Here is a 19,893-nt window from a genome sequence, read left to right on the forward strand (position 1 = left end):
TCTTAGATTGTTTTCCCCGCAGAGGGTGAGGTAGGAGTTGTGAGTATACTAGAGGTGCCCATGCAATGGAGTAGTTATGTATGTACTTAATGTGTATTAAAAGAATAATTATTTACATATTTACTATTTTTATTCAACTAAAAACAGCTACAGGCTACCGGGGAGGTGGGAGGGCGCATGTGAATCTGCAGCGTCTCATGCCACGAACAGATGTACACTGGGTAAGTGACATTTTCCCTTTGGTGGCATGTGTAGCTGCAGATACATATGCTGTGCATAGACTACCAAGCAGTAATCTCCCCAAAATGTGGTGGTTTAGCCTGTAGAAGTTGAAGTTGTCTGAAATAATGTTCTTAATACAGCCTGTCCTACTGTGGCTTGTTGCGTTGCTAACACATCTACACGGTAATGCTTAGTAAATGTATGAGGCGTAGACCAGGTGGCTGCCTTACAAATTTCTGTCATAGGTATATTCCCAAGAAAAGCCATTGTGGCGCCCTTTTTCCTAGTGGAATGAGCTCTTGGTGTAATAGGTAATTCTCTTTTTGCTTTGATATAGCAAGTTTGAATACATTTAACTATGCCCTTTTTGGATATAGGATTACCTGCATGAGGTTTTTGGAAGGCTACAAACAATTGTTTTGTTTTACGAAATTGTTTTGTTCTGTCAATGTAATACATTAGTGCTCTTTTTATATGTCTAATGTATGCAAGGCTCTTTCGGCTACTGAGTCTGGTTGCAGAAAGAAGACTGGGAGTTCCACAGTTTTGTTTAGATGGAATGGTGATAGGACCTTTGGTAAGAATTTGGGATTTGTACGGAGAACCACTTTATGTTTATGTATTTGTATAAAGGGTTCTTGAATAGTAAATGCTTGTATCTCACTTACTCTTCTAAGTGATGTGATAGCTATTAGAAAGGCTACTTTCCAAGTCAGATATTGCATTTCACAAGAATGCATGGGTTCGAATGGTGGGCCCATGAGTCGTGTTAATACAATATTAAGGTTCCACGAAGGGACTGGTGGTGTCCTTGGGGGTATGATTCTTTTTGGTCCCTCCATAAATGCTTTAATGACTGGGATTCTAAAAAGTGATATTGTATGTGTAATCTGCAGATAGGCAGATATTGCGGTGAGATGGATTTTAATGGAAGAGAATGCTAGATTAGACTTTTATAAGTGTAATAAGTAGCTTACAATGTCCTTTGTGGAGGCATGTAGTGGTTGAATCTGATTAGTGTGGCAGTAGCAAACAAATCTTTTCCATTTGTTTGCGTAACAATGTCTAGTTGTAGGTTTTCTCACTTGTTTAATGACTTCCATACACTCTTGTATAAGATTTAAATGTCTGAATTCTAAGACTTCAGGAGCCAGATTGCTAGATTGAGCGATGCTGGATTCGGGTGTCTGATCTGTTGTTTGTGTTGTGTTTACAGATCTGGTATGTTTGGTAATTTGATGTGGGGTACTACTGATAAGTCCAACAGTGTTGTGTACCACGGTTGGCGAGCCCAGGTTGGTGCTATGAATATTAGTTTGAGTTTGTTTTGACTTAGTTTGTTGACGACCAGATAAGGAATGAGTGGGAGAGGAGGAAAAGCGTAAGCATATATCCCTGACCAACTGATCCATAGTGCATTGCCCTTGGATTGAGGGTGTGGGTACCTGGACGCGAAGTTTTGGCATTTTGCATTTTCTTTTGTTGCAAATAGGTCTATTTGTGGTGTTCCCCAGCTTCGAAAGTAAGTTTGTAGTATCTGGGGATGAATTTCCCATTCGTGTGTTTGTTGGTGATCTCGACTGAGATTGTCGGCTAACTGGTTTTGAATTCCTGGGATGTACTGTGCTATTAGGCGAATGTGATTGTGAATCGCCCAATGCCAAATCTTTTGTGCTAAGAGACACAGTTGTGATGAGTGTGTCCCTCCCTGTTTGTTTAGGTAATACATTGTTGTCATGTTGTCTGTTTTGACAAGAATGTGTTTGTGGGCTATTAGCGGTTGAAATGCTTTCAATGCTAGAAACACCGCTAACAGCTCTAAATGGTTTATATGCAATTGCCTTTGTTGAACGTCCCATTGTCCCTATATGCTGTACTGGTTGAGGTGTGCTCCCCACCCTATCATGGAAGCATCTGTTGTGATCACGTATTGAGGAACTGGGTCTTGGAATGGCCGCCCTTGGTTTACATTTATAGGATTCCACCACTGAAGCGAGGAGTGTGTTTGGTGGTCTATCAACACTAGATCTTAAAGTTGACCCTCTGCTTGTGTCCATTGGGTTGCTAGGCACTGTTGTAAGGGCCGCATGAGTAGTCTTGCGTTTGGGACAATGGCTATGCATGAAGACATCATGCCTAGGAGTTTCATTACAAACCTCACTTGATAGTGTTGGTTTGGGTGCATGTTTAGTATTACATTTTGGAAGGCTTGTACCCTTTGTGGACTTGGAGTGGCAATCCCTTTTTGTGTGTTGATTGTTGCTCCTAGGTATTGTTGTATTTGACACGGATGTAGATGTGATTTTTGGTAGTTTATAGAGAACCCTAACTTGTGAAGGGTTTCTATGACGTAGTTTGTGTGTAGAAGACACTGTTGCTGAGTGCTGGTTTTTATTAACCAATCGTCCAAGTAAACGAATACATGCATGTGCTGTCTTCTGATGAGCAGCTACTACTGCAAGACATTTTGTGAATACCCTTGGGGCTCTTGTGATGCCGAACGTTAGCACTTTGAATTGGTAATGCACGCCTTGGATTACGAACCTCAAGTATTTCCTGTGGGAAGGATGTATGGGTATGTGGAAATAAGCATCTTTGAGATCTAATGTAGTCCTGTTGTTTGAGCAAGGGAATCACATCTTGGAGTGTCACCATGTGAAAATGATCTGATTTGATGTAATGATTTAGTGTTCTGAGGTCTAATATGGGTCTCAGTGTTTTGTCCTTTTTTGGAATTAGGAAATACAGGGAGTAAACACCTGTTCCTTTTTGATGGTTGGGTACTAATTCTATTGCGTCCTTTTGTAATAATGCTTGGACTTCTAGTTGTAACAGATCTAAGTGTTGTTTGGACATGCTGTGTGCTCTTGGAGGCACATCTGGTGGCAAATGTAGGAATTCTATGCAATAACCATGTTGGATAATGGCTAGGACCCACGCGTCCGTAGTTATGTGTTCCCAGTTGTGGTAATAATCTGTGAGCCTCCCCCCCACTGGTGTTGTGTGTTGGGGATTTGTGACGTTGGAGTCACTGTTTAGTTTGTGGAGTTTTTGGGCTTTGGAATTTCCCTCGTTTTAGGGAACTGTCCACCTCTATATTGTCCCCGAAAACCTCCTCTCTGATATTGGCCCTGGTATGTGGGTCTGACTTGTGAGGTGGAAGGCTCTGTGGTCTGGGCCCGAAACCCCCCTCTAAAGTGCGGCTTCCTAAAAGTGCCTCTGCTCTGTGGGGAGTAGAGCGCGCCCATGGCTTTGGCCTTGTCAGTGTCTTTCTTCAGTTTATCTATCGCTGTATCCACCTCCGGCCCAAACAATTGTTGTCTGTTGAAAGGCATATTCAGCACAGCCTGCTGGATTTCTGACTTAAATCCAGAGGTACGTAGCCACGCGTGTCTCCGAATGGTTGCCGCCCTGTTTACTGTCCTGGCCGCTGTGTCTGCTGAGTCCATAGCCGACCTGATTTGGTTGTTGGAGATAGTTTGGCCCTCCTCGACAATCTGTTGGGCACGTTTCTGGAACTCTTTGGGAAGGTGTTGAATGAAATGTTGCGTTTCGTCCCAATGTGCCCTGTCATATCTTGCCAGTAAAGCTTGCGAATTGGCGATTCGCCATTGATTGGCTGCCTGTGCTGCCACCCTTTTGCCTGCTGCATCGAATTTCCGACTTTCTTTGTCGGGTGTGGGTGCGTCTCCAGAAGTTTTTGAGTTTGCCCTTTTCCGGGCTGCTCCTCCTACCACCGAATCAGGAGTTAACTGTTGTGTAATGGACACAGGGTCCGTAGGGGGAGGTTTATATTTCTTCTCCACCCTAGGTGTGATGGCTCTGCTCTTGACTGGGTCTTGAAACACCTGTTTGGCGTGTTTTAACATGCCTGGTAACATTGGCAAACTTTGGTATTGTCTGTGCGTAGATGACAGGGTATTGAACAAGAAGTCATCTTCTATGGGCTCTGCATGCAATGCTATGTTATGAAAAGTAGCTGCCCTGGAAACCACCTGCATGTAAGCAGTACTGTCCTCCGGTGGTGATGGCCTTGCCGGGTAGCAATCCGGACTATTATCTGAGACCGGTGCATCATACAAATCCCATGCATCCGGGTCATCTTGGCTCATCCCTGTGTGCGTTGGTGACTGCATCATTGGGGGTGTTGCTACTGGGGACAGATGTGGCGACTGCGGTGGCAATGGCTGTGGAGAAAACTGTGGTGGTGTTTTTTCTTTAGCCGCTTTTGCTTTTGGCTGCATTTCCGCCTCATGGAATGCAAGCTTCCGCTTCATCTTTATTGGAGGAAGAGTTCTGATTTTCCCCGGGTCTTTTTGTAAATGGAGTCTCCTCTGGGTATGGTCTGGCTCTCCCATGTCCAGTTCTTGTTCAAACCTGTGGCCCTGTAATTGTGAGGAAAGGCCCTGTTCGTCTGTATAGGAGCTGTGTTTCGGCTCCGAGGCTGCATGTTTCGGCACCAAAACCTTTTCGGCAGTCTTTTTCGGTTCCGAGGAAACCTTTTTGGCTTTCGGGGTGCCAATCTCTTGGTCGGAGCTGGTATCTCGGTGCCGAGTCTGTTCAGAGCCGGTATCTCGACCGGAGTCGGATTTCTTCGGCTGCTGGGAGGCCTTTTTCAGTGCGATGTTTGGTCACCGTGTTTTCGGGTAAAGCCACGGCCTGTTGGCGGTGGCGTCCCCTGGGCCTTCATGATTTTCTAGTGAGTTTTTGCCGGGGCTGGTTTACTCACGGTTTGTTGCCTCGTTGGCTGCTCACTCTCGGGCTCGTCCGAGTCCGAATCTGGAATGGAGAATGTCTCCTCTTCTTCGACGTCGGGGTGTCCGGCCGGTGTCGACGCCATTTGAAGTCTTCGAGCTCTACGATCCCGCAGTGTCTTCTTGGCTCGAAATGCCCGACAGGCCTCGCACGTATCCTCTTTGTGTTCGGGGGACAAACACAGATTACAGACCAAGTGTTGGTCTGTATAAGGATACTTAGCATGGCAGTTGGGGCGGAAGTGGAAGGGGGTCCGTTCCATTAGCCTTGAAGATGGACGCGGTCGGGCCGACCAGGCCCAGCCGAGGAGTGGAAGCCCCGAAGGGCTGCCAGAGCTCTTCTTTCTTCGGTGTCGATGTGCTAGCACTAAACCGGTACCGAGCGCAAACAATACAGTCGAATTTTCCGATTGATAACTATCTTTTCCGAACCGAAACACGGAGCGAAGAGGAACACGTCCGAACCCGATGGCGGAAAGAAAACAATCTAAGATGGAGTCGACGCCCATGTGCAATGGAGCAGAAAGGGAGGAGTCCCTCGGTCTCGTGACTCGAAAAGACTTCGAAGAAAAACAACTTGTAACACTCCGAGCCCAACACTAGATGGCAGGATAATGCACAGCATGTGTATCTGCAGCTACACATGCCATCGAACATATATATTATATATAGATATGGAAAATGTCAGTTACCCAGGGTATCTCTGTTCGTGGCATGTAGTGCTGCAGATTCAAATACTATGCATAGCTTCCGCCATCTAGTGTTGGGCTCAGAGTGTTACAAGTTGTTTTTCTTCAAAGAAGTCTTTTCGAAGTCACGGGATCGAGTGACTCCTCCTTTTGGTCATACTGCACATGGGCATCGACTCCATTGTTAGATTGTTGTAGGAAGGAGTGATAGAGAATAATAATATAAATGTTGTATAGAAATAGTAAATAAGAATAGATGTCCATGCAAATGTAAATGTATCTACATATGTACAAAAGAAAAAAAACTGCAACGACTACAGGCTTCTGGGGAGGAAGGAAGGTGCATTTGAATCTGCAGTACTACATGCCACGAACATATGTACACTGGATAAGTAACATTTTCCGTTCGATGGCATGTGTAGCTGCAGATACACATGCTATGCATAGACTACAAAGCAGTTACTCTCCCTAAAAATTGCAGTGGCTAGCCTGTAGGAGTTGGAGTGGTTTGAAATAATGTTCTTAAGACAGTTTGATCAACATTGGCCTGTTTTGAAAAGACATCTACACAATAATGTTTTGTAAATGTATGAGGAGTAGACCATGTGGCAGCTTTACATATGTCTGCCACTGATATGCTTCCTAAGAATGCCATAGATGCACCTTTCTTTCTAGTGGAATGTGCTTTAGGTGGGATTAAAAGTTGTCTTTTTGCCTTAATGTAACATGTTTGTATACATTTAACAATCAATCTTGCTAACCCGTGCTTAGAGATAGGATTCCCTTTAAGTGGTTGTTGAAAGGCAATGAAAAGCTGTTTTGTTTTTCTGAATTCTTTGGTTCTATCTACATAGTACATTAGAGCTCTTTTAAGGTCAAGAGTATGAAGGGCTCTTTCTGCAACTGAATCTGGCTGTGGAAAGAAGACTGGAAATTTTACTGTTTGGTTTATGTGAAAGGGTGATACCACTTTTGGCAGAAATTTGGAATTTGTCCCAAGTACAACTTTATGTTTGTGTACTTGGAAAACAGGTTCTTGAAGAGTGAATGCTTGTATTTCACTAACTCTTCGCAATGAAGTAATGGCCACTAGGAAGGCAACCTTCTATGTTAAGAATTGAATCTCACAAGAATGCTTGGGTTCAAAAGGTGGGCCCATGAGTCTGGTGAGTACAATATTTAGATTCCAAGTAGGAACAGATGGTGTTCTAGGAGGAATAATACATTTTAATCCTTCCATGAAGGCTTTTCTAACTGGAACTCTAAAGAGAGGTATGTTGAATAGTTTGCAAGTTGCAGATATTGCAGTAAGATAACTTTCAATGGATGAGAAAGCTAGATTTGACTTCTGCAAATGAATTAGATAGCATACAATATCTTGTATCGATGCTGTAAGTGGATCAGTATTTATTAGATTGACAGTAGTAAACAAATATTTTCCATTTGTTTGCATGGCATTGTTTAGTTGTAGGCTTACATGCTTGTTTGGGAACTTCCATGCATTCTAATGGAAGTTTTAAGTATCCAAATTCTATGACTTCAGGAGCCAAATCGCTAAGTTGAGAGCATTGAGATTTGGGTGTCTGATCTGTCCCTTGTTTTGTGTTAACAAATCCGGTCTGTTTGTAAGTTTGGAGTGAGGTACTACTGACAGGTCTAGGAGTGTTGTGTACCAATGTTATCGTGCCCACGTTGGGGCTATGAGTATCACGGTGAGAGAGGTCTGACGTAGTTTGTTGACCAGAAAGGGAAGTAGTGGGAGAGGGGGAAAAGGGTAAGCAAATATCTCTGAACAGTTGATCCATAGAGCATTGCCCTTGGATAGAGGATGTGGGTGTCTGGATACAAAGTTTTGGTATTATGCGTTTGCTTGTTGCGAATAGGTCTATTTCTGGTGTTCCTCACTTTTGAAAGTACTGTTGAAGTACCTGAAAGTGAATCTCCCATTTTCGTGTGTCTGTTGGTGCGCCCTGCTTAGGAGATCCGCTAGCTGATTGTGTATTCCTGGAATGTATTCTGCTAATAGATGAATGTGATTGTGACTTGCCCATTTCCATATTGTTTGGGCTAGAAGGGACAGTGGAGATGAATGTGTCCCGCCTTGCTTCTTCAGGTAATACATGGTCGTCATATTGTCTGTTTTTATCAGAACAATCTTGTGTTGAGAAGGAGTTGAAACGCTTTTAGGGCAAGGAACACAGATAATAATTCTAAATGGTTTATGTGAACATTTAGCTGTTTTGAATCCCATTCCCCTTGAATGGTAAGGTTGTTGAGATGAGCTCCCCAACCTGTCATTGATGCATCTGTTATTGTGATCTGAGGCACAGGGTCTTGAAATGACCGCCCCTTCATTAAATTGCTGGGATTCCACCATTGAAGGGACCTGTGCGTTTGGCGGACCAACTACACTAGATCTTGCAATTGGCCCTGTGCTTGAGACCATTTCTGTGAGAGGCACTGTTCTAGTGTCCTCATGTTAAGTCTTGCATGCGGTACTATTGCTGTGCAGGATGCCATTATTCCTAATAGTTTCATGATAAATCTTACGGTGTATTGTTGATTTGGCTGTATTGGTGGTATGAGATTTTGGAAAGCTTGTATCCTTTGTGTATTTGGATAGGCTAAGGCTGTTTTTGCGTATTTAAAATAGCACCTATTATTCACTTTCCATCAGCACAAGCGAATGAGCCATCACCTGCTGGTAGCGATCCCCTTCATTGCACCAATCGCTTCAACCCCCTAAACGATATATCACATGATGATCCTGACCTAAGTGTATTGATGGGTGGGACAGCAGACAAGAGCAATAAACATAAGCCCAGACCTGCCTAATGCTCAGTACATTTCATATATAAATGATTTAAAAAATGAGGTGTCTGAGCTCAAATCCATGGTTAATTCTTTAATTATAAAGGTCAGTTAACATCTGTAGATACGTCGGCCAGCAGGAACCACAACGGTAGCTCCACACTTAATCCCCAAAGTCTCTCAACATTGTCATCCAAATTGCCCTTGAACATCGGTAACGAGAACTGCAATTGCGCTCTTTCCCCTGCTGCTGCCAGTCTGGTGCCCATGCTGGCTATCCATCAGTAGGCGGTGGGACTGACAACTTTTGTCAGGTTCCCACACACAGTAGCCTAAACCCAGGCAACAAACCAAGACTTCACCACCAATTTGCCAGACCAATGAAAGCTAACGTTCCAAATCGTGCTGGCCAGTCCGATGTTAATCGATTCAATTCCAACAACACTCTCCTAATGGTCAACATCCTAAATTACAGCTACAAGCCCAAAGGGAAGGGGGAGAATCAGTTAAAAACAAGGCGATCCATTGGATCTGCCACTTGAGGGGCTGCTATTTCATAATGCGCAAGGACATAACTGATGCACTTAGAAGGCCAGATCCGGACACCTGTTTTGACATGATTGAGCTGACGCTTAGGGACAGGAGCTTGGTTGATAAATTGGTGGCCTTAGACGCAAGGACAAGTGCACCAGGGAACTCCTGCATTCAGTTCAAGTAACCCGGGCGCCCCCCCATGTCAGAGGGCCAGGTTCACCAACCATTCCGCAGACAACTCTTCTACCCTAGATGAGAACGGCTGACTCCGAGTACCATCTGTAACCCCTGCTGATTTACCATCCCGCCAAAACAATATAACTCTACTGCTGACTTTAAAAACACCCTCCCTCCCCTTTTGGATAGACCCCACACCTACCTACTCATGACCATTTGGTCAATTGTGAAAATACCGTTCCTGAGGGGAAGACCAGGACAACAGCCAACTCCTCAAGTTTCTAGAGAGTAACAACATCCTCGACATCTCCCAATCTGGTTTCAGGTCAAACCACAGCACTGAAACAACCCTCCTGTCCACAACAGACGACATCCGCTCCCTACTGGACAAGGGAGAGTTGGCGGCACTCATCCTACTTGACCTCTCAGCAGCACTGGACATGGTCTCCCATCACACCCTGATAAGAAGACTCCACGAAGCCGGTTTTAGAGACAAGACCCTCGACTGGATCCAATTCGTCCTCTCCAGCAGAACGCAACGAGTGAGACTCGCCCCCCTCCTCGTACCCCAAGGATCCTCCCCTCATCCCCACGCTGTTCAACGTCTACATGGCCCCGCCACCACCATCATAGGAAGCTACGGAATAAACATCATCCTCTACGCAGACGACACCCAACTCATCCTCTCCCTCCCCAACGAACCAGACAAGGCCAGACACAACTTCCACGAGGGCATGAAAGCAGTCGTCAACTGGATGAGAGATAGCTGTCTTCAACTCAACACTAACAAGACCGAGGTACTTATCCTGGGCCCCAACCAGACGCATGGAGTGACTCCTGGTGGCCAACCACCCTAAGAAACTCACCCATCCCCTTCAGCCACGCCCAAAACCTCAGAATCATCCAGGACCCCGACCTCAGCATGAACCACCAGATCAACGCATTGACCTCCACCTGTTTCGGGACCCTCCGCCTCCTACACAAGACCTTCAAATGGATCCCCCTCGAGCATAGAAAGACTGTCACACATGCCCTCAACACCAGCAGACTGGACTACGGCAACGCACTCTACGCCGGAATCAACAAAAAACTCACCTGCAAATTGCAAAACATCCAGAATGCCACCGCCAGATTGATCCTCGAGCTACCCCGACACTGCCACATCTCAACACCTACGCACACTGCACTGGCTACCACTTTCAAAATCCTCACCTACAAAGCCCTCCACAACACCGGACTTGCCTAGCTTAACCAGCGACTCAGGTTCCACATACCCCACAGGACCCTATGCTCAGCCCAGCTCCCCCCGCAGAAGTACCCTGCATCAGGAAAACCGGAACAGGTGGACGTTCCTTCTCCTACCTAGCCACCACCACCTGGAACACCCTACCCATCCACATCAAAAAAACACCTCCCTCCCCAGCTTCACAAAGGAACTGAAGACATGGCTTTTGTGATCCACCTCTGGTACACACCAAACACTCCCCCATCAGCGCCTGGAGACTCTAACGGGAGAGTAGCTGCGCTCTATAAACTGGGATTGATTGATTCATAAGGATAGCATTCTGGAACGTGGCAGGCTTACTGTCCAAGGTGGTAATAGATTGGTGTGGTTTTGATAACAGATTTACTGTAGACTGTGTACAAAGATGGGCAGTAAACCCAATCCATCTAAATGGTTTTAGAACCTACCATACCCCGGCGGAACCATCAAACTCAGGGAGAGCAAAGGGGGGGATCTGCACCTACGAGTCAAACACCCAGAGGGCATCTAGCATAACTGTGGTGGCACAGCAACCCTACCATCAGATTGTTCTTGCTGAAACTTCAGCTACATGCGCGCTGGCATTTATCAGCTGTTATAATAACATCCAGGAAGATGAGGTAAAAACACTCTTGACTACTATAAAGGGATGTTGAAGCCCTCAGGAATCGGAAATTTTAGGATCTGGTATTCCTATGGGTGGCGGGTGGAGGGGGAGACTTTAATACTGAAGTTTGTACTAGGAACTCAGAGAAGATTTGCAGTCTAAGTGAAAGTGGGAAGGCTGGGTACTCACACTTTACATACTCCATCCTGGGGGAGCAATTGAATGAACTTATATTTAGCACTGATCTTGCATTCTGTAATGAGATCTGTTGCCCTCCAATCCCATTTGCAACTTTATTCAATGGTCGAGGAAAAAACTCAGTGATATATTACATATTCGTCACAAATAGACAAGCTGCAAGGGTTGGAAATGTTATCACCCACACATTTGCATGCAGCGATCACTACCCTCTGAGTATAGATCTGGATGTGGCATCAAGAGATTTTTTTATCCCAAGCACCACTCCCCAACTATTGCATGGTGGGTGTTATGGATACTAACAGGCTTAATGGGTGTACCCTGCGCTAGTCAAAGATTGATTCCCAAATGTTTTAAAAAAAGATGATTTGTGGATATACGCAGGCTTTCGAAAGTTGTCTAGCTGTGGGTTCTGACTCCGAGGATATCTGACAGTTTTCAAAAGATTGCTGGGGTTATCAAGGAGGGACTAGTGATTACAGGAAGGGACAGTAGCAACAACAGGATGAGAGGTTAGTTTGATGAACCTTGTACCAAAACCCATAATATGTTGAAACTAGCCCTATACAAACGACCACACTGTGTAAGTGAAGTCGGGGCTGCCAGAAAAAAACTATAAGTAGGTTTTAATGCAGAGGAAAGTAGCATTAAAGAAGAAATAAGATAAATTGCATGAAGCAAGCATTAGTAAGGACCCTGCAGTTTTTGGCAGGTAATTAACTCGCCCTATCTTCAGTCTGACACCGGACCACGCCTTGAAATGGCCATTAGCGAGGGAGACTGGATTACCCACTTCTCAACCATTTATTCTAATCCGACCGACAGGTTAAGGCTGACAGCAGACGAAACAATCAAAAACTACTTTTTCTCCCGTTATTTTCCCAATCAAATTTGCATTTACCTTGGATGAGATCATTACTGTCCTAAATGCAAGTAAAGCTGGCAAAGCGCTGGGTCCAGATTTCATCCCTGTAGATCTGTTTAAATTCAACACGACCCTCTGGGGGCCACTGCTTACCCAAGTCCTGAAAGCATGTTGTCAAGTTGGCCTACTGAGGTCTTGGAGGGAATCAATTATTGTCCCAATTCTTAAAAAGGGAGACAGACACAGTCCCACCTATTATCGTCCTATCGCTCTCCTAGACTCGATGCTGAAAGAAGCAAGTTGCATTGTTTTGAACAGACTGCAAGAATGGGCCCAGGAGAAGAACGCCTTATTGGACTTACAGTATGGGTTCTGGGAGGGAGTAGAAACCGTGGAACAGGGTCCGAACCTAAGCATGCTAATTGCGAAATACTCCACCATCACACAAGGGAGATGGTACATGGTCTTTGTTAATTTAAGTGCTGCTTTTGACTGTATAATCCAAAGTAAATTGTGGGCAATCATGGGGAACATGGGGGTTGACCAGCTGATCATACAATTTCTCAGGGAAACATATCATGGGTGCAGAGCCAGAGTGCGATATGGTCTAATGTGCGAATGTACCCAGCCTTTTAGCATAGAGAGGGGTATAAGGCAGGTTAGTGTTTTGGCACCCTTCCTCTTCTCCTTATACATTAATAGTCTGGGTAATGTATTAGCTGCTAAATGTAACCTGCCCCAAATAGGGTCCAGTTGCTGCCCTATTATATGTTGATGATGCTGTTTTATGGCGCAAGCCCCCCCCCCCCCCCCCCCCTGCACTGCAACAGTTACAAACGTGCTTTGTGTCCTATATGGAGGAACTGGGGCTTTTAGTTAATAAAAGCAAGGCATTTGCAATGAGGTGTGGGAAAGTGATACCGAAAACCCCCAGCCTCATGATAAAAGACACCAGAATAGATTACGCTACATCCTTTTCCTATCTGGGGATCATCTTCGACATAAAAGGGACATGGCGGATGGCAATTAGAACCAGAGGGCTACACTTCCAAAAAACTGTTGCAGCCTTGCTCAACTTTGCTTGCAAGGTTGGAAAGAAACCCCTTAGGAAGATATTAACAGGGTACAAGGCCAAATGTATGTCTACAGCCATGTATGGGGCAGGTCTTTGGGGGCATGTAAATCATGATTCCCTGAAGCTGATAGAGAATGCCTTTCTGAAGCATCTTCTCTCTCTCTCTCCCACAGATAAGTCAATCATATGTATGCCACTCAGAACTAGGGGTCCCGCTTACTTCAAACCTAGTTAAAATTCAAATTTAACCAATTTTGCTGTTGCATATGGTATGGACTTTTGAGTATACCAAGTTAAACCAAGAGATTATAGGGGATTGTCTCAGGTCCTCTCATGTAGGAAGAGTACAATGGTTGGGATACATAAAAAAAAAAAACTTTATAGGTGATCTGGGACACCCAGATTATTTTTATAAACCAGAAACACTACAAGCTGTCACTAAAAAAACCTGAAAAAAGAATGTTGGTCACATTTATAAGAACTAAGTCTATCTGCTGAACCACTTAAGCCGAGTGTTCTTAAAAACCAGTTGATCTTAACCTCGTTTGGCATGGAACTATACCTAAAGGAGGCGAGCAATGAACAGCACAGATTTGTTCTAACCAGGTTTAGGTTAGATTTTTTCCAGCACTTGGTGAGTTTTCCAACCACAAATGACTGGCTGAGGATTACGGCTAAATGTCCATGCGACATGGCTACTGAGCAAAATACTTTCCATACGGTTTTATTTTGTACTTTGTATAATTCACCAAGAAAGATATTTTTGCTGCCATTATTGAGATCCATGGACTTGATACAATGTCGACCAGCTTATGCTTTTTATTTTTTTTTACAGTCTTCGCCAACCATATACATTTGCAACGTCATGTCAAAATTTTTAAGGCCATTCTTAGACACAGGAAATTAATGCATTTTATCAATGACTGAGAGGCTGATTCTATGTCTATATCCGTATGAGACCTGTCGGGTGATCTTAATTATTTTATTACTCTTTTTATTTTTGTGCTTTTATGATATTATTTTGAACAGAATATATCCTCACAGCTTTCCTACCTCTTTTCTTTCTGACTTTTAACTACAAAATCTTCTATTTTACTGTCTCATATGGTCCTATCATCATGTATTCTACCTGAGACTTTTTTTTTTAAATGTTTCGTTTATGGTTAATGTATTGCTCTTGTTTTATTTATGTATGCTTTTATGACATCTGTCGAATAAAGCTTATTTGAATTGAACTGAGTCTTCTTCGTTGTTTGCAGCGTTGCCGGTCCCTGGAGGGTTCAGTCGCAGTCCCAGTAGCCAGAAGTCGATGTTGAGGTTGCAGATGAATCTTGCTGGAGTCTTGCAAACCGAATCTGAGGACCCACCCAAGAGAGAGACCCTAAATTGCACTGAAAGGGGGATTGGCCACCTAATCAGGTAAGCACCTGTCAGGAGGGGGCTCCGATATCACCTGCTTCGACTGGCCACTCAGATGCTCCCAGAGTTCCCTGCCAACCTTGGAAACAAGATGACAGAACACAGGGACCCTCTGGAGGAGTTCTGAGCACCACCCCTGGGGTGGTGATGGACAGGGGAAATCACTCTCCTTTCCATTGTCCGGTTTCGCGCAAGAGCAGGGACTGGGTGTCCCTGAACCGGTGTGGACTGGTTTATGCACGGAGGGCACCAAATGTGCCCTTCAAAGCATACCAGTGGCTTGGGGAGGCTACCCCTCCCAAGCCAGTCACACCTATTTCCAAAGGGAGAGTGTTTTACCTTCCTCTCCTGAAGAAAATCATTTGTTCTGCCTTCCTGCGCTTGATCAGATCAAGCAACAGGAGGGCAGAAACCTGTCTGAGGGGTGGCAGCAGCTTGGCTGCCCGGAAAACCCTGTAAGACTGGTGGTAGCAATGCTGGGGGTCCCCTACGGAGCTCCCAGACTGCATGAGATCATACTTCCAATACTTGCAACAGTATTGGGGTATGATGCCGACATATTTGATACCAAACATGCCCAGGTTCGGAGTTACCATAATGAAGCTGGACATAGGTAGTGACCTATGTCCATTACACGCGTAAAATGGCGTCCCTGCACTCACAAAGTCCAGGAAAATGGATCTGGAATTTGTGGGGGAACCTCTGCAAGTGCAGGGGAGCCCTCACACACAGGTACCTGCACCCTGACCTCTGGGCAGAGAGAGCCTACCACAGGGGTGACTTACAGTGACCTGGTGCAGTGATCTGTAGTGAAAACGGGTGTATGCACCCGTTTCACACAAGCTGCAAATGGCAGGCCTGCAGAACCCTTTGCACAGGCTCCCTATGGGTGGCTGAATAACTGCTGCAGCCCATAGGGATCCCCTGGAACCCCATTGCTATGGGTACCTAGGTACCATATACTAGGGACTTACATGGGGGACCAGTATGCCATTTGTGGGAAGAAAAAGGTAAAATTTACAGGAGAGAGCAAAACTACTGGGGTCCTGGTTAGCAGGATCCCAGTAGACATAGTCAAACACACTGACAACAGGCAGAAAATGGGGGTAACCATGCCAAGAAAGAGGGTACTTTCCTACAATTATTGAATCCACCTGCCCTTTTCCCTCTGTGGTCGTATCGCCATTATGAAGATGTTGGTGCCACCTCACTTCCTGTTCGAAGATCCCTGTGCTGCTGCCCAGCACGGTTTTCTGGACCCTGTCGGCCCTGATGGTGCACCTGTAGTGGGCTGCTAAGCAATTGTGGGTGCGATGGGATACGCTCATACTCCCTTACGAGATGAGGAGGTGAATGCACCGGATCTCAAAGCTTATTATCAAGACATGCAGAGCATGTTTGCCCACTACTGGCTCTACGGCCCGGTGGACGGCCCTCACCTGCGGCTGGAACAGAAAGCTGCTCTTCCATTGTCTTTGCCCATTTTTTGTTCAGCAGGACTGCATATTGTTTTCACACTATGGACCTTACTGGTACAATGCAATGCCTTTGGAGGAAACTACTATCTTTGCTGACTGGGACCCTTCCTTATTACCCTCAGCTGCCTCTGGAGTGGTGTATGTGGTTTCCTTCAGGGCAGGAGAGGGCTGCGGCGAATGCTCTTCAGAGGCCTAGACTACAGTGCAAGGCTACTTCTTTGAGGAGGAAGCCCTTCGTGATTGGGCCCAGTGAGTGCTCAGAGTGATGCGCCCACTATTCTAGCGGAGTTTCATTACTAAAAGGTGTGCCACGCGTTGCAGGCTTTACTGGGTGAGACACTGGCAAAACCCTCAGAGTTACCCGCTCTGACATTTACTGCAAGCAACATCACTGCAGCATACGATAGGCAAATCATATACATTCGCACAAGAGGCCCGGCAGCCTGGTGTCACAAAAGCTCGACTGGACTGGCAGGAGGAATTAGAAATAGTATTTAGTGACACGCAATGGGTTTACTGTAGTTCCACGGTCCAAACTGTTTCTTTGAAAGGCTGTCATCGTCCCATCCACTTCCTTAATTGGGGGTATTACACCTCGGATCGGCTATTCCGCTATGGCCTGTGCGATGATTCTTGTTGTCCACGCTGTGGTGCGGAAGGTGCCAGATATACACATGTGGCATGGTACTGCTCTGGTATAATGCACTTCTGGCTCGCGGTAATCCAGGAGCTGCGAGAGATCACAGGTGAGCCTCTAGCATCTACCCCTCTCTTAGCACCATTAGGTTATGAGAGGGACGTTCCGAGGGCCTGCAGGTGGCTCGTAGCTTTGGGCTACTGCAGGCGTGGCATAGATAAGCAATGCGGTGGATGAAGGGCCCTCTTCTGACAATACAAGAGAGGATTACTGACCTGGCATACTGCAATACCCAATCTGATGCTTATCATTATTTGATTCCACTCTGCAACCGGACGGAAAATGTTTGCGGGCATAAAAGGCGTATCTTGTGCACTCCGGGAGTGATGATGTGGAGGACATGGAAACAAGTGGGGTAGTGTCAGATATGCCACAGCATAGTTGTCTATCTGCTTTTAGGGCATGTGCTACTATGGCTGTTGCGGTGTATCCGCTGGACCGTTTGGGATACCTACAGTTGAGGATTATATGATTATATTGAGAAATGTCTATTTTATTACAGCATGAACTCCATTGTACTGTCTAGCCTACCTTGATCATGGCCGTGCTCACTGAGAGCCTGTAATGTTTGCTCTTACGTGGTTTGTAACTTGCCAGTAACAGTCATGTCATCCTATTCTGTTTGGTTATTCTACAAAATGAAAATAAAGTTAAAAAAACAAAAAAGACAAACACAATGTGTGGTGAGTATGTCCATTTGATAGTCAGCAGTACACCTATGTTGGATGGTGGACAACTAGGGCACATGGAATGAGTGCACTTTTCCATTTTTTTTTTTATATACTGGAAGCGTGTTAGTCAAATGAAAAGATTTTGATGAGGCCCAACAAGTTGCTATGGGTCGAAATATTGACAACCTCTCCCCTTTTGGTTGTTTAGCACATTGGTTTCGCTAATAGATTTGGCACAGACACTATCTCTGAATATAAAAACCTCTAAATCATTGGTCAACCTTCGCTTTTGTACAGTGTCTTACGTTTTGCATATATTTTCACTGTTTGAGCACCGCAGTGTCTGCATTATCATTACACTGTTTATACTGTACCTTGTTCCTAAAATGCATCTTAAGGAATTATGGAAACAAAGAGCAAAGAGTCCTGTACAAATTATTATTCTTTGAAATTATCCAGTAAGAACTGAATGGGTCAATTACACTGGATACCTTTGAAGCATAAGAGAGGTATTATGTTAAATCAGTCACGTAGAACAATTTTGTTTTTTAAAATATTGTTACCATGGTCCTCATTGGCAGATAGGATTGCCCTTGTATTTTTACACAAATATCCCGGACAGGAACACTACATGCCAGTGCAGTGGCCCTGGTAGACTGACCATACTTCAGGAAACTGCCTTTTGGCCAAAGCACAGCATACATTGATGCAGAGGCTATCCACCTGGATATGGCCCTCTTCTGCACCGCCTTGCCATTCTTTGCCCAACAGAACCCCACAGCTAGCTGTCTACCCAATTTCTGTTGGTACAATTGATGTGTAAGTGGGGTGCTCTTTTGAGGTCCAAGCAACGGAGCCTCTCCCTCCTCTTTCGAGGGGTGAGAAGAAAGTGGAAAGAGTGATGGACTGTCTGATGTGAAAGGGACCCACAACATTCAATACAAAGGAAGCTATAGACTACAGAACCAATTTGTCCAGAAAGATGGTGTAGGGAGGACAGACTGACCAAGCTTGAAGCTCACTCGCATGACGAGCTGCAACAAGAAAGACAGTTTTCAATGTCAGGGGACATATGGGACAGCTGTGCAATAGCCCTAGAGGGGTACACAGAGGGAAAGTGAGGACCACATTAAGGTTGCTCCATGGCATCAAAAAGGGAGGAAACAAATGGACCAAACCTTTCGAGAAAACGCAACACAACAGGTGATTTGAACAAGGATGGCTAGTCTGGTAAAAGTAAAAAGGGCCAACAGATAACCTTTAATAGTATCCACTGCAAGCCCTTCCTGAGCCAAAGAGAAACACACAACAGTTTTCACTGAAATGGTGCCGTTTTACAGGTACCACACCAAGGTACAAACTTGGCAGATGTGAACAGACTTTGCAGAGGAATGCCTAGATGCCAAAAAGACATTTACTACTGAGGGAGTTAGATCAAATGGAATTAACTGCCACAGTTCAACCTCCACACATATAGATGCGCAGGCCCGGGTGCAGGAACCTGCTGTTCTGATGTTACAAAACATTCTCCTGAAGCAGCAGCATGATCAGAGGACAGATGTTCATGCCCAGACGTTCTGGGTACCACAGTCTTCTGGACTAATCCAGAGCCACTAGGATGACTTGGGCCCGGTCGTTCCTGATCTTTTTAACTTGGAGCAGGAGAAGTAGCCGTGGGAAGGCTTATAGGAGTGCTGTCTCCACTCTAGGCAGAATTTGAGAAAGAGCCTTGTGGGGAATTCAAACTTATAAAAGTGTTGACAGTGTGTGTTCTCAGAAGTGGCAAAGAGGACGAGCTAGGTTTCTCCCCACTCCTAGAAGACTTGGTGCGCCACCTCCGGGAGCACCTACCATTTGTGATCCGCTAGGTATCACCAGCTGAGTTAGCTAGCCCTGGAGTTTAAAAAACGCACCAGATGACATACTATCAGGGAGAATCAATGACGATTCAGTCAGATCCAGAGGCACAGGGCCTCTTGCCACTGAGCCAGCACCCCATCCTGCCCCGCTTGTGGCAACGTCGTAGGAACAGGTGCAGCTCTTGGTGACAGGCTTGGAGTCTGCTCCAGAGTCCGAGATCAACCCCAAGCGGGTTCAGAAGGCACAGAAGGCAATGAGTACAGACCCACCAACAGTAACCAGACTAAAGGCCTCTGCTGACCCATGAAGCCCAAAGGCGCACCAGTGGTAGCCACAAGGGTGCGAACGATTTGGAGCATAACCTCCTTAAGCACGTCAAGCTGTTGTGGTGTAGCTGATGGACCCAATAATTTGGATGCATCAAAATCCGCTGAGGAATAGACTTTTCAGTAGGGGACCAAGAGCAATATCGCAGCACCTTGACATCCTCACTACTTCTCAGACGAGAGTGGCGGGGCTGCGATGAGGCCAGCATGGTCTTCTCGTGCTTCTTTGTGAATTTTGACTTACCT

At 45.4% G+C, this 19,893-nt stretch overlaps 1 protein-coding gene across 5 annotated transcripts in view; it reads right to left on the minus strand.

Moving 5' to 3' along the window:
* Positions 1-19,893, minus strand: part of R3HDM2 (R3H domain containing 2) — a 1,111,447-nt gene that overhangs the window by 536,511 nt on the left and 555,043 nt on the right. The window lies entirely within an intron of this gene.

This window comes from Pleurodeles waltl, chromosome 4_2, assembly GCF_031143425.1.
Source record: "Pleurodeles waltl isolate 20211129_DDA chromosome 4_2, aPleWal1.hap1.20221129, whole genome shotgun sequence".
NCBI classification, from domain to species: Eukaryota; Metazoa; Chordata; class Amphibia; order Caudata; family Salamandridae; genus Pleurodeles; species Pleurodeles waltl.